General features: G+C 44.4%; 1 long non-coding RNA gene across 1 annotated transcript in view; it reads left to right on the top strand.

Annotated features, from left to right (window-relative positions):
• The window catches only part of LOC123378482, a 32,091-nt gene extending 20,831 nt beyond the window's left edge, over nt 1-11,260 (top strand). Inside the window, exons 4-5 of the long non-coding RNA XR_006582635.1 lie at nt 3,872-4,023; nt 6,800-11,260. This is a non-coding gene — a long non-coding RNA (uncharacterized LOC123378482). The remainder of the gene's footprint in view (nt 1-3,871; nt 4,024-6,799) is intronic.
• Nucleotides 11,261-12,673: the final 1,413 nt, after the last annotated feature.

Genomic DNA, 12,673 nt, shown 5'->3' with positions numbered 1-12,673 from the left:
GTGTGGGTGCCTCAGTTTCCCCTGCAAAGTGCCAACTGACGGTGTTGGGAGCAAAGAGATCAGGTGGCCTCCTTGTCCGGAAGAGAGACAGAGGCCAGAGGAGGGAGTGTCAGTTTGGAGCTGGCTGGGGAAATGGGGAGAGACCCAGAACTTGGTTCTGGGCTCCCCACCCCCCAAGATGGACCTGACAGAGGGGTTCTGTTTTCTGTACCAACAAGCTCTGTTTAAACTGTGTTCCCATAATCTAATAAACCTTCTGTTTTACAGTCTGGCTGAGAGTCACATCTGACTGCGGAGTTGGGGTGCAGGGACCTCTGGCTGCCCCAGGACCCCGCCTGGGCGGACTCACTGCGGAAAGTGCATGGTGTGGAAGGGCATGCTGAATGCTCTGAGGTCAGACCCAGGAAGGTGTAAGCTTCTTGCCCTGGAGACAGTCTGCTCAGAGAGGAGGCTCCCCCAGAGTCCTGACTGGCTTTGAAGGAGTGGTTCCAGAGCATCCCAGCATCCCCTTCCACACCGTGCACTTCCCAGAAGTCCACACAGGCACTAACACTCCCTCCTCTGGCCTTTGTCAAGAAGGCTAACATCATTTTGGGCTGTATAAGTAGGGGCATTGCCAGCAGATCGAGGGACATGATCATTCTCCTCTATTCAACATTGGTGAGGCCTCATCTAGAGTACTACGTGCAGTTTTGGGCCCCACATTGCAAGAAGGATGTGGAAAAATTGGAAAATCCAGTGGAGGGCAACACAAATGATTAGGGGGCTGGAGCACATGACTTCTGAGGAGAGGCTGAGGGAACTGGGATGGTTTAGTCTGCAGAAGAGAAGAATAAGGGAGGATTTGATAGCTGCTTTCAACTACCTGATAGGGGGTTACAAAGAGGATTGATCTAGACTGTTCTCAGTGGTAGCAGAGGACAGAACAAGGAGTAATGATCTCAAGTTGCAGTGGGGGAGGTTTAGGTTGGATATTAAGATACACTTTTTCACTAGGATGGTGGTGAAACACTGGAATGGGTTACCTAGGGAGGTGGTGGAATCTCCTTCCTTAGAGGTTTTTAAGGCCCAGCTTGACAAAGCCCTGGCTGGGATGATTTAGTTGGGAATTGGTCCTGCTTTGAGCATGAGGTTGGACCTTATGACCTCCTGAGGCCCCTTCCAACCCTGATATTCTATGATACTCTAAACTGACCACCAAATTTAAGTTGCGTGTTTTTCCGGTCAGGTGAGGACTCTGGGGCAGGGCTGGGGATAAGGAACTTGGGGTGCAGACAGGCTGCCCCAGGGCTAGGGCCAAAGAGGACTCCCCTCCACCCTCCCTGGCAGCAGCAAGCTCCAGGGGAGGGACCCCTCCTCTCCCCCGCAGTTCACTGCACATGCTCCTAGGTCCCTCTCAGGTCCAGAAAGCCCACTCACCTCCCCTATGGTGGGTACCGAGGGGGGAGGTTGCCATCACGTATGGCCTCCCCTGCTGCCACCCCTCACCATAGCCTCACTGGGGATGGGGCTGCCCCTTGCCCAGCATGGTGCAGGAGTGGGGACTGCAGGGTGGTAGCTGGGGAGGGGCACAGTATCACAAAATTCACCTAAGCCCCAGCTGCACAGGTCTAGGAAGCTCCCCTCCCCAGTGGTGTAGCCAGGTTCTAACATCAGGGGGAGCAAACATATCCAATTACTAAAAAAGATGCCAGCCAACATATCCAATTACTAATCAGGTAGTTCTATAACAGGCTGCCCTGACCCCATCACCCCGTGAAGCACAAGGTAGGGGTAGGCACCAGCATGTTGTGCAACAAACACTTGACAAAATTACTGGACTTAGTGATGGACAATGCAGGCAGGTGGGTATTATGTCATTCAATCATTCAACCCATAAAATTGCACACATTTTGCCTCAGTGAAATTAAATATCCAGAGAATTACTGGGCCTGTGATGATGATGATGACCAGGGCTTGCTCATCTGTGGCTCCCCCTCCCTGTGCTGTGGAGGCACAGCCAGGCAGGTCTGCATCTGCAGGCAGGCACCCTGCCTCAGGTGCAGCTCCCCTGGGCCCTGCTAGCTACTAGACTGGGAGCCTCCCGGCCAATGGAATGGGCTGGGCTGGGCTGGGGGGCGGAAGGCAAAGGGGGAGATTGTAGGGAGCTTTGGAGGAGGGGAGGCAGTGGGGGAGGGGAGTGGGCTTGCACAAAGGGGAGGGCTCTTTGGAGAGGAGTGACAGGGGTCATTGGGAGTCTCTTGAGGGGGCAGAGGGTTGTGTGGGGCTCTGTGGGGCAGGGGGCTGTGATGGGCGGAGCCAGCTGCAACCTGGGTCTGCTCTGCGGGGGGTGTTGCTATAGTCCCCTCAGGAAGCCCCGCCCCCATCCTGTGTATTTTATACCAGCCCCGGGGTGCCCATTGCTGCTCCTTTCCCCACCCACGGCTCCATCTGTCTGTCCCCACAACTCCCCCGGCTGTGTCCGTCTGTCTGTCCCACAACCCCCTGGCTGTGTCCTTGTGTCGGTCTGTCCCACAACCCCCGGCTGTGTGTGTCTGGCTGCCCCCACCACCCCCGGCTCTGTGTGTGTCTGTCCCCCTTCCCCCCCGCTGTGTGTGTCTGTCCCACAACCCCCTGGCTGTGTCCTTGTCTGTCTGTCCCACAACCCCCGGCTGTGTCTGGCTGGCTGGCTGCCCCCCACTGTGTGTGTCTGTCCCACAACCCCCAACCCCCTGGCTGTGTCTGTTTGTCCCCACCAACCCCCCCCCGGCTGTGTCTGTCTGTCTGTCTGCTCCCCGCTGTGTGTCTCTGTCCCACAACCCCCAACCCCCTGGCTGTGTCTGTTTCTCCCCACCAACCCCACCAACCCCCCCGGCTGTGTCTGTCTGTCCCCCGGTGTGTGTGTCTGTCCCACAACCCCCAAGCTGTGTGTGTTTGTCCCCACCAACCCCCCCCTCCCCGGCTGTGTGTGTGTGTGTGTGTGTCTGGCTGCCCCCACAGCTCACAGGCTGTGTCTGTCTGTCCCCCCCCCCCCCCCCGTGTGTGTCTGTCCCACAACCCCCTGGCTGTGTGTGTTTGTCCCCACCAACCCCCCCTCCCCGGCTGTGTGTGTGTGTCTGGCTGCCCCCACAGCTCACAGGCTCTGTCTGTCTGTCTGTCTGTCCCCCCTCCCCCTGTGTGTGTCTGTCCCACAACCCCCTGGCTGTGTGTGTTTGTCCCCACCAACCCCCCCTCCCCGGCTGTGTGTGTCTGGCTGCCCACAGCTCACCGTCTGTGTCTGTCTGCTGCTCACAATGCCCAGGGCTCAGCCGCTGCCTGTGGCTCGCTCCCCCTCCCTGCTGTGGAGGCGCAGCCAGGCAGCTCCGGCACCGTCCCCGGCAGCTCCCATTGGCTGGGGTTCCCAGCCAATGGGCTGGGAGTCCAGTCGCTCCTGAGGCCCCTCCCGGGAGCTGCCGCTGCGGTGAGTGAGAGCGCCGGGTGTTGCAACGCGGGGACCCCCAGCACAGGGCCTGGGGCCCAAACATTGGTGGGGCTGAGCCCAGCTCCTGGATTATTGGTGGGGCCTGGGCCCCACGGGCCCATATAACTCGCCGCCCCTGGTGGCCCCCTTGTTCTTGCACAGCATTGCCTAGTTCATGGCTGCATTCCACTGTTCAGATATATTGAGCCAGTGAGGAATGCTCTCCAACTGCTTCAGACCCCCACCTGGGTTTGGAAACACAGCAAATACAGGCTAATAGCAGTCTACCAGCTACTGGTACTGTGTGCCCACTCTCTACCAACACATCCTGATTTAAATAAGAAAAGTAATAGAGGCTAGAGGACAAGGCCTCAGGTCGGTATGGGCTTATGTGGTGCATCGTTGAGCTATAGCTCGTTGTTACCCTTGCAGGTATGGAAGAGCAAGAAACTCCAAACAAGCTACCTTCAGCTTGGAGAAAGAAGGGAAGGACAGGGAGTCTCATCTTCCCTGCTAGCGCACTACTGCCCCAGAGACCATTCGGGTGATACAAAGAAGAGTGAACCTAACCCAACAGAGCCTGAGTGAGTTTGGGCCTCAAGCTGTGCCTGGGAGATAACTGTGTCACATTTTGACATCTTGGGGATGACCCCCTGGCCAGAAATTTGGAATAACCAAAGAACAGACAGACATACCCCAGAAAATCCAGCTTGGGTCTTTTACATGGTCCTCAGCTTCCACTGCCCTTCTGTGGTTTAAATTTCAGGGAGATGTTCTGCACCTATAAATGTAAGGCATCTCCTTGCCTTTCCACATGCTGAGAGCACAACACAACACTATACTGTACTTTCTCTCTCTTTCATAGAGACTTTGACTCATGCTTTGATGTTATCTTGACTGTGAAATAAACAGTCTAGAATCAAAGCGCCTTTAAAAAATATACTTTTATTTGGGGATAGAAAACAGAGCAAAGTACAGAATTGCAGAGACGCAAATATGAAATAAAAGTAAATGGTCTGCAATAACTATTCACATACAGACCAAAACAAAAATGGTAACATTTCCTCTCACACTCTTAACATGAGCAAAGCACAACAGGCTTTGTAGTTTCAATGTGTAGCTTAGACTCAGTCAAAGTAACAAAAGCACAGTAGCAAGATAATAGGATTTGTTTTATGCTTCATGGCAGTGTGATTTAGAAGTAAGTTTCCAGATCAGTAATGATTTTAATATCCAGCTTGCCATTTTCCTTGTCCCTTTTATGTGAAGGATCCCGAGGCTTCAGAAAGGATTAGATGTATGTGAATAACAGGAATAGCTAAAATTATACTAGGAAATATTAATAAACTAACCATGGCGTTCAGAAGGCATTAAACCCTCAAGCTTCAGGCACAAGGTAACTGCTACTGGAACTTGGGAGCAAACTTTTCCCCCTGGGTGCAGGTTCTCTCATAACTCCTTATTGCAGTAGTTCCTTCCTCTAAAACAGATTTCTTCCTCAGAAGCAGTAGTTACTAGCCACTATTGGACACAGGACATGGCAGTAGATGGGCTGCCCTATATGTGCGCCTCCAGGAGTAACATGTTTGCAGCCTTCATTTTGGTTCTCACATTTGGACTTTGGCAAGTTAAGAGATTTATGCCAAGTATCAACATGGTCACAACTCCCTTGGGGTGTGCAGTGCTTGCTGGCATTCAGTGTGTGCTGCCTCCTATGCAAGGTGTTCTGGGCAGAGAAGGGGTTACAGCTGCACTTTCTATTCTAGCCTACCCCTGCAAAGGCACACACACCTTGGGCCATAAGGAGAATCATTGCTTTATATGGGAAGTAATGAGACCGCCCCCCCCCCGCTCTCTGAGGTACATATATGGCCTCCATTACCATCAATCTCAGCACCTCACAGTCTTTAATGTGTTTCTCTCTCAATGGTGTTATCCTCATTTTGCAAATGGGGGACCTGAGGACAAGTGACTTGTCCAAGGTCACACAGGAAGTCTGTGGTAGAACAGGGACTTGAGCCGAGGTCTCAGCAGTCCTACACGAGTGCCCTAACCATTGGGACATTCTTCCCTTCCTCTAAAAAGTTTAGTTATATCTGCGATAGGATAAATTCCCAACTACAACTAATTGATTTTGCTTTGGTGGTAGACTTTGGAGCTAAAAGATTAAATTCATGCACTCAGTCCAAGTTCAGCCGGGTGCAAAACCTTTTGGCCAAATCCAAGTGATAAATGATGAACATCCTATTTATGGGTGATGGGAAGATTCTAGTTTTACTCTGAAATCACTTGAACCCGTTTGGTTAGTGCTTTATACATGCAACACTGCACATTCCTCTGGGCAGGACCAAGGCCAAAACGTCTCCGAAGATCATGTGATTTAGCCAGTACGATTTTACCTAACTCCCCCGCCACGGTAGTGGCCTTGCTAATGGTATTGTCACAAACTCACGAAAGTCCACACTTTTTGTCATGAATATGATCTTTAATAAATGGAATAATGCACCGTTTTACAGCAAGCCTTTTAAACCTAAAGAATAGTCTTTAAATGTTCTTATCCCTGTGTTTGAATCAATACAATCTCTTTATTTAGGTTCATATGTAACAAAGCATTTTCTTACAAGTATTCATAGAAAACTCTGTAGTGGCTTAACGATGTCAGCTTTCATAGTGGCATCCACAGATGATTAAAAAAGGAAAAGTAATTAGCTTTTTAGATTTCATACTCACACTGTTCCATAAAACACAACTTATACAGCATAGCGAGGTACTGGGCAGCTTATACAAAAGGAAAATAACTGAAAGTAACTATTTATAAATTCATACATGATATTTCATCTGTAATTTGAGAGAAGAAAACCCACAACAATACCCATTAGCAAAAGGGTTCTGATGATACTCCAAAATTATTTTAGGCTTTTTTCCCCCAGAAAAGCTCATTCAGAAATTAATGCTCTCTAGGTTATAGTTTTCCTTTCTTTCATAAGGAGAACAGCAGTTTCACATCTCCACACTTCAGCTTCTGTAAAACACCAAACCCTACAAATCAGTGTTTGGCCACTGTCCTTGTATATCGGGAGGGTGGGGGGGTGGAAGTAACCACCAACAATTGTAAGGTATGATTCCAGCATATATAAATGTGAATACAGCATATTTTCCTTTAAGAACAAGAAGCAGACAAGAAAAAATTCATACAAAAATCTTTTAAAAGTGTGTGTGTGAGAGAGAGAGAGAGAGCAATAAAAGCCACAACCCAGGAAAATCAAAGTGACAAATGAACTCAATATTCACTAGGCCTTACCTGCTTTCCTCACCACCTTAATGTTACTTAATCCCATTAACTATTTCCTTTCCTTTCAGTGGTGACCGAACATGCATGTGGTAGCCTAAGACATATTACAATTAGGCTGCAGACTACATCATCATCAGGTTCTGAAGACACAAGATTGAATCAAGTGCTCCAGAAAGAAATCTTGCAAATTACTACTCTGCCTGAAAAATGAGTAAATCAACTGTGAAAAGGTAACTTTTGGAAGCCCCCCGAACTACTAAACTCTAAAGAAGGGAGCTAGTTTCAATCTTTAACAAAACGGCAAAAGTGTGGAAATGGCCACGACCTTTCGTTGTCAATTGTAAAACAGCCAATTAGCCACCCCTACAACTCCGCCCCCTTGTCCCCAAACTCATGGATTAATTTACCCAAGAGAATGGAAGAGATCTGAAGGAGCTTTTCCAAACCTAGGCCAATTACTGAATTTGTTGAAACATGGATTATGTATTGAAATTAACTAGAATGGCACCTTTGGAATCACTGTCAACTTCAATTACAGGTCAGCAGTTCATTGGGTTCTGTTTTATTTTGCAATTATGTAAATTAAACCACTTGAGTAAGATTATTTAAAATGGCATTGGCATGTGCAGTAAAGTAAAACAGTGTTTAATATGAATCCTGGACAATGGCTGTGACTACAGCAGAGCCCAGACCACTATAAAGGAACCTTACAGTTAATGAGAAACAGGCCCTTTATCTTCAAATGTCCTGCCTGTGCTCCCACTGGTGCAGCTTTAGTTAGATTATCTAACCCTGCTCAAAATGCCAGCACCCAGAAGTGGCCTATGTACATTAGCATTCCCACTATTGGAGCTACACCAGTGGTAACAATGATGAGAAATTATAAAAAGGGGGAAAATCTGCTGTAAAGGCGGCCAGGGGGCCTGATCTTGCTTCCACTGAAATCACTGGCAAGACTCCCACTGACTTGAATGGAAATTGAATCAAGTCCTATACAAACTATTTCTTAGACAAAGTTATACCAAATAGAATTCCCATTTGAATTCCCAGGAGAGCCAAAAGCTTGATCCTGCCAGAAGTCATTGGAAGTTTTGTCACTGACTTCAGCGAGAGCAGAAGGAACCCCAAAATGTTACATCTGTTTAATTATTATTTTATACCAAAACTAAACTACATTTTAAAAATTAAACACACAAAACCAAAACGATATACTCCTGACGTGAAGCTTTGTATAACTTTTAACCCAAGAAGAAATTTTTTTTCAGTAGATTTAAGGCCCTGTGAAAAAATGGATTTATATTGGAACTGCACACATAACCTTAGCTATAACATCACAAAGGTCTTGTAAAAGAAAATGTCAAATATTCTTTAAATATCTTAGATTTATTTCAGACTTAATTTTAACATTCTGAGTGAAACTTAAAAAAAACCCCAACAACCTTTAATTATTCAGCTTCAAAGGCATTTCATATTGACTGTATTCCTCATTTTTTACCTTTCTTCAAAGTACACACAGACACAGTCAATGACCAGGTTCTATTCTGAGGGATATTAAGTATTTAGGAGGAATTGTATTAGTTTCATAGTTGTAGTCCAATTTCTATTGCAATATGGAGAAGACGCAACTTAAAAATGGCCTGTGAAAAACTACATATTTGATCAGGACATTATATGTGCCTATTTCATACCCAACTCATAGTATTTAAAAATGGAATTAATGCATAACACATATGCATCTAAATACATACACAATATTTCAAATACAAAAATATGTTATGGCTCCATTGCAGTATGTATAGCTTTTGCAGTAAGAAAGGGTTAAAAAGTAATGCATACAAAATGTGATGAGCAACTGAGAAATACAAATCTACCTAACTGATGTGCTGCGCACCTGAGTGCAAAATCCGCGATCTAAATGTAGAGAAAGTGCTGAATGATCTACAGCCCAGTTTTCATAGGCTAATGAGATGTCTATCTGTGGGTGAATGTTTTGTTAGATTGTTACAAATGAGTTCTGACATCTGGATAAGGACACAACCTACGGATTTACTCTATACTATAGATTGTTTTAATCTTGTTTTTTCCTTTATCATTTTCTCTGTGGTAGCGATAAGGAACTATTATTTGGTGCATGTACATAGACACCAACTCTGTGGGTGCTCTGTGCCTCAAGCACCCATGGAAAAAAAATAGGGGCTGCTCAGCGTCCACCAGCCACACTGGTTCCGGCCCCGGGGCTGGCCGCTGATCAGCTCTCGGGCTGACCGCCGATCAGCGAGTGACTGGTTGGAGGTGCTAGGGGAGGGCAGGGCAGAGGGGAAGGAGTGGCGGTTGGGGCAGCCTCAGGAGAGGGAATGGAGAGGAGTGAGCAGCGAGGGGCATTAGGTGAGGCATGAAGGTGGGGCCTCAGAGGAGGGTGCGGGGCAAGGGTGGAGCAGGGGGTGGAGCACCTACCGGGAAAAACAAAACTCAGTGCCTGTGTGCGTGTCTAAATCACAGCACAATCTAAAACACTTTCCCTGTATTGACTTACGTGTATGCATTTTACTCATGGCAGATGTTCAGGTTGGAATTTCTGTGTTTATAGCTGCCCATGGTTTACTAACTCTTTTTATATGTACCAAAAAAGGTGGGAAGCAAATTTCATTATGGATAAGAGGTCAATCCTGAGAGGTGCTAAGCACCCATAACGACAGATTGTATAGATCAAAGTCAGGATCTGGAAGCTGTGAATGTAAATCTATATTCAAAAATCAAACCTAAAAGATAACAAAGATACATTGTTCGGACACATTTTGGCAGTAAAACACACAGCATATATACTATTTCCAGAAAGGCTATGCTGTATAGATAATGTTAAGGGACAAAATAGTTGTGATGTTTTCATTTTTTATCACATTACAAAATGACTATCTGAATATATTTCCATGAGAGATACACTAGTAGAATATGTATATTTTTAATTTCTCTCTCTCAAAAGTACTTTAGCAATATCATTAGAACACATGGAGGGCTCCAGCAAACTGCATGGCCCTGAAATTATGCAGCATATATATTATGTACATAAGATGTATCTGCTGAGTAAGAATATAGTACTTATCAAATTTTGTTTGATAATCTCTTCCATACATGTCTATGTTCATGTCTTTTTTAATATATGTATCTTTTCCTGCAGCATTCAGAATTAAAGAGCTTTTCTGGAGTAAGTTGTTGGGTGGAAGGATATTTACTTTCTAAACAACTCCATATCAAACATTTTTCAGTTTATCCCTGAAACCTGCCAACATCCCTCTCACTTTTGTTTCTGCCCGAATAAACTTTGAAAAAATAACAAAACTGCATTGCGACTAAAACCAGGTAATTTTCTAGATGTGAATGAATGACAGAAAAGACTGTGAAGTGAACTATTATATTAACAAAACATAATACAGACAAAATTTGTGGTTTTTACAATCAAGTATTCCCGGGGTTCGAAGATGATATAATCACAATGCATCCTGGTTTTCTTTTAAATGAAGTATTTCTTTACTTTTAGTTCTGCAATTTAAATACACCTGGGAATAGCAAGAGTGGGATTATCGTTTAATTATTTAGCCAGTGTGCACATATGCATTTGTGGAGCACTATCTGGAACATTTCCCCTGAATTTCCTCATAATCTACTCATAAATCTCTATTTTTGTTAAAAAGAAAATAAATCTATCACCATATAGGCATGTCTACACATATGGCTAGAATTCCTATTCTCAAAACTAAGTGTGTGATGTTGATAAATAACTTAATAGGAGTAGGAAATGTGTGAACAGACAACATATTTGCGTGGACAAGTCCTTTAGATTTAATACGTGTGATTTTCTAAAACCAATAAGATTTCTGAGTGGCCTATACATAGCTAGGTCACCTATGTTTGTTGTAACATTTTACTTGAATTCCATATTAGAAGTGAACATATAAAATATTCTACCATTGCTTATTTGACATTGGCACAATCCATTGCTATTTACATTATCAGTCTATTGTCATTTTGATACATTTATATTGTCTGCAATATGCATTTAGAAAAATGGTAATTTATCAACTTTCATCATTATCCATTGATGTATTTTTTTAAGAACAAATAAATAAGCTGGACTTTCCAAAACTGATTTACTGTACATTAGTTAACAAATAGGTTTGATTTGTAGAATTCTCTCTCTTGTATTTGACTTGACCTTTAGTATGACTCTCCAAGGTACTTTTGTGAGCTTTAATTCAATGTAATTTAATTACAGGAATTGTGTTCTGTGGAAAAGATAAGATTACCTACTGTGAGCAAAACAAAGGCTTTGCTAATTATACATCAGAATTAAGCCATATTTAGTCTCACATCATCTAATGCTGCAAAATTAGAACATTTTAATATATACCTAACATTTGTATGGCTTGACCTTTAGAAGTAATAAAGCTGCTCCTTTTGATCTAGAATTCATATTGGGATAAAGTGTACATATTTCTACTATGTTACAAATGATATTTATCCATGATAGATTATACAACAAATACTTTCTGACAATTGTGATTTACCCCAAAGGTTTTCAACAAAAGGTTAGAGAAAGACACGAGAAATGTGAAAGTTATATTTGCTTTAAGGATGCTTAGGGAAAATTGCAGAATGCCAGAAAGACTTTTCCATCTGGTACAGTGATTTTATTAAATCTTTGATTGCATCAAGCATAAAAAAGTTTGAATTCTTACAAAGGTTTGGCCTAAAACAAAAGCTACAAGACTGGTGTAATCAGGCTTGGCAAAAGCAGCCTTGGCAGAAAGCAGTAGTATTTAGAGCAAATAATTTTTCTTTTCCTAGCATGCTTCAACTTAGGCCATGTCTATACGTACAGCTGCGCCGCTGCAGCACATCTGGTGAAGACGCTCTATGCCAACAGGAGAGAGCTCTCCCATTGGCATAATAAAACCTCCTCTGCAAGTGGCAGAAGCTATGTCAGCATTAAAAGCTCTCCCTCCGACATACAAGTGTGCACATGAGTGCTTATGTCGGTGTAACTTATGTTGTGCAGGGAGGATGGAATATTCACATGCCTGAGCGACATACATTTTGCTGGCATAGGCTGTAGTGTAGACAAACCCTTGGATAAGAGTGTGAGTGTGTGATACAGATGCTCCTTGGCAAAGGGTCCCTGTTCTTTGCAAACCTCTCTGACCTCAGACCTGACAAACTCACTGCACCAAACACGTCTTACAGGATATTTATCCATAAAGAGTAACATAAAAGGTATCTATAGAAAGCTCATAACTTGTCAAGACTCAATCATTATGAGATGTGTGTACGGATATTTAAGAACTAATGTATTTATACTGAAAGCATGCTTTATGGACTTGGAGTAAAAATTAGTCACCGGAGCAACATGTTTCAATGATGTCTCATTCAAGCAAGAGGGAGTTGTTACCCCTCCCCAGTCAGCTGGCAGGGCAATGCAAGGGTCCATTATCTAACCTGGCCACATCCCAGAACAGTCAATGGAAAACCGTCAAAGACAACTGCCAATGATTGAAACCACTTGGAGGTGAAAAGGAATATTACAGCAGGCAGAATATCACCAGGGCTATGAATAAAGACAAAAGAGTGAAAGGCACTCTGGATCCATTCACTGAGGAAACCACTTACGGAGCAGGGGGCTTTCATGAACATTTATGCGACACCAGCCAGCTCAGCAATTGACTGAACCCTGAGGGGAAAGACTACCTTATTATATAGGAAAGGTAATCATTGGTAAGTGTAGACCCAGGTTTGCGTTGTCATAAGTTTCTATCACTTTCTCTAACTTCTAGTTAAATCTTTATTCTTTCTTAAATAACCCTAGTTTTGTTTTTGTATGAATGCTCACAAGTGCTGCGTGGTTTACAGATGCCGTGATTTAAGATAAAATGGGCGGGTCTGGAATTTTT

Source organism: Mauremys mutica, chromosome 10 (genome assembly GCF_020497125.1).
Source record: "Mauremys mutica isolate MM-2020 ecotype Southern chromosome 10, ASM2049712v1, whole genome shotgun sequence".
In the NCBI taxonomy this organism is placed as follows: Eukaryota; Metazoa; Chordata; order Testudines; family Geoemydidae; genus Mauremys; species Mauremys mutica.
Note: the sequence above shows the minus strand (reverse complement) of the source record. Positions and strands in the feature narration are given on the sequence as shown.